The following is a 3,099-nucleotide window of genomic DNA, read 5'->3' on the forward strand; positions in this document are numbered from 1 at the left end:
GGTTTAGAGTAGGTCAAGTTTTTGAATTTACCAATTCAACTTCAATTCTTAGCGCCAATAAAAAATTTATTAATTTCACTAGAGTGATAGTTTGATTTTTCTTTTTCTGTTAAATATTTGGTGATCGTGTAACAAAAAAAAAAACATTACAATGGACATAAATTTAATAGATAATTTGGTAGCTAATGTTGAATTTTTATAAACATTACTCCAACACATCATGCAAAAGTATTTTTTTTTGTCAGAACAATTTGAGATTTCTTGGCAGGAATGATGACTCACTTATGTTTTCATATGAATTGGATTGTTCTTATACTGAGATGTGTTTGTTCGGTCTCCTATTCTGTAAGTCTCAATGGTTCGAACAGTGAGTGGTTCTCATCTTCAAGAGGTTTAAGACAGAGTGACTTTTTTAGACCTTATCTCTTTCTTATTTGTGCAGAGGGTTTTTCAACCCTTATTAAAGAAGCTAAACAAAAAGGGCTGATGAAGGGTGCTTTTGTTGGAAGGGAAAGATTTTTTATAAGCCACTCGTTTTTTGCGGACGATTGTATTCTTTTTGGAGATACTTTCATTGAGGGAGCCAAAGTGGCTAGAAATATTATCAAGGAGTATGAGATGATTTCGTGTCAGAGGGTGAATTTAGATGAATCTCTGATCTATTTAGGGGCTAATGTAGGTACAGATGTCAAAGACAGAATAATTAACATTTTGGGTGTCAGGGCAGCATCAAATCCAGAGAAATACTTAGGGTTGCCAATGATGGTTGGACGTAAGAAGACTTGGGATTTTTCCAATTTTATTGATCGATTTAGAAAATGTATCGCAAGTTGGAGTTTACGCTATTTATCAATGAAGGGAAAGAAGTATTTGTTAAGTCAATTTTGCAGGCTATTCCGATTATCGTTATGCAATGTTTTGCTTTGCCAAAAAATTTATGTCGTAAACTTGAAGGTATCATGAATAAATTCTGGTGGTCCAATAATAAATTATCTAAAGACATTTATTGGAGTAATTGGGATGTTTTGTGTTGTCCAAAAAGTGATGGTGGGCTGGGGTTTAAAAATTTGTTTTTGCTTAATAAAGCATTATTAGCAAAGCAAATTTGGCGTCTTTATCCTAGCCCAATTGTTTGTTTGCTAAAGTACTTAAGGCCCGTTATTATCTTCATTCAGACATTCTATCAGCAAAGATAGGATCTTACCTATCATTTACCTGGAGGATCATTTACACTGCTAGGGATCTGATTGAAGATGGGATCTTATGGTGAGTTGGAAACGGGGATAGCATAAACATTTGGAATGACCTTTGGCTTCCTGGAATTGAAAACAACAGAATATCAGGGCACAATAAAAGCCCAAATTGGACAACAGTGGACCAGTTAATTGAAGCTGAAACTAGTACCTGGAACAAGGAACTGGTTCATAACATTGTTGATGATGTGCATGCAGCTCGCATTCTGTCCATTCCGTTATCAGGAGCTAGTTCAGAGGATACGTTGGTCTAGAAGCACGAGGGCTCGAGGGGATACTCAGTAAAAAGTGGATATCGGATCTTAATTACAGAATATCTTCTAAACACAAACTACATCAATCCTAACACTGTGGGTTACAAGGATTTTTACAGGTCTTTATGGGCTATACGCATACCAGCAAAAGTTAAAATACATGCCTGGAGATTGCTCAACAATTTCTTGCCTAATTACTGTAATCTGAATCAAAGAACCTTGCGGGTTAGTGTTGATTGTCCACTTTGCAAGGCTGCACCAGAGAATACTGACCATTTATTGTGGTCTTGTGATATAGTACAACGGGTCTGGGCATCTCTTCAAATCAAAATCGCTCCAGTTGACAACGCCTTGAGCTGCAAAAATGACTTTGTTAATACTTTCTGCTTAGCAGATGATCTAAACAAACAGTTTATTGCAATTTCCTTATGGGCCCTGTGGTACAAAAGAAATAAGTTGATTTATAAAGGTATTAAATTTTCTTTGCAGGAATTGTTAGGTTTCATTCGAGGCTTTAGTCAATAACTTAATCTATGCCAAGAGAAAATGGAAGTGCCCTGTACTTCCCTGCCGAATGAAGTTTGGAGGCCTCCAAATCTGGGTTTTATCAAATTAAATTTTGATGCAACTTTTCAAAGTGAGTCTAAAACTTCTTCAACAAAAGCCCTAACTAGAGGTTTTGAAGGAGAAATAGTAGGAGCAGAAACTTATCTGGTTACGGATGTTGCTGACGCGTTCGTGGCTGAAGCTAGGGCATGTGAAAGGGCTTTACTCTTTGCTCAGTGAATGGGTTTCTGATGCTTGTTAGTGGAAGGAGACTCTCTGACGGTGATCAAAAAGCTTAAGGAAATGGAAGCAGACAAATCACTTTTATTAACCATATTTGAATGCTGGAAAAAACACTTTGAAGAAGTTCATTACCTATTTTTTCCTCGTCGAATCAATGAAGCGGCCCACACTTTGGCGATGGAAGGGAGGAGAAGACAATATTCTGTTACTTGGGTTGATAGGGTTCTTGGCTCGGTTTTGATGATAGTGGAAAAGGATCGGGCAGATCAGTCTCAAAGGCTCCAAAACTCATTGTAGACTACTTTGATTTTGGATAAGGTTCTTTCGAATCTCCATGGTTAGAGTCAAAGCTTTGGATTTCTCTGTTCTTTCATCTGGACGTTCGTCTTTTACCAAGAAGGGAGAAGCTGGTTTGACTGGTATTTTGAGTTTTCTTTTCTTCAGTTTTGGCCGAGGGTGGGTTTTGTTTTTTTTTTTTTTCCAATGGGCAGTTTCTTTAGTGCTTTTGTTTTTTTGTTTCTTTTTTAGCCGTTTGGTTTAATGTTGTCTAGTCTTTTCATGTCTTTTCAGTTTGCTTACAGCTTTAATCCTTCAGTTTTCCCACTTTGAGCCAAGAGCTTAATAAATATCAGTCTATTCAACAAAAAAAAATTCATGTAAATTTTTTTTATCAAATAATCATCAATATTAACTATTTGAAGTAAACATCATAATAATAAATAAAAATAAAAAGAGGACAAAATAAATCAGTCTATGTATCAATATTAAAACTTTACTTTTATGTACACATTATTTAATTAAAA

The 3,099-nt window shown here is 35.7% G+C and overlaps 1 long non-coding RNA gene across 1 annotated transcript; it reads right to left on the bottom strand.

Annotated features, from left to right (window-relative positions):
* Nucleotides 1-1,128: 1,128 nt before the first annotated feature.
* LOC108467796 (uncharacterized) lies at nucleotides 1,129-2,898 on the bottom strand. Its single transcript, XR_001868912.2, has 3 exons — nucleotides 2,429-2,898; nucleotides 1,405-2,347; nucleotides 1,129-1,316 (listed from the first exon to the last, which is right to left on the bottom strand). It is a non-coding gene; the product is annotated as an uncharacterized LOC108467796 (long non-coding RNA).
* Nucleotides 2,899-3,099: the final 201 nt, after the last annotated feature.

This window comes from Gossypium arboreum, chromosome 8 (genome assembly GCF_025698485.1).
Source record: "Gossypium arboreum isolate Shixiya-1 chromosome 8, ASM2569848v2, whole genome shotgun sequence".
Classification (NCBI taxonomy): Eukaryota; Viridiplantae; Streptophyta; class Magnoliopsida; order Malvales; family Malvaceae; genus Gossypium; species Gossypium arboreum.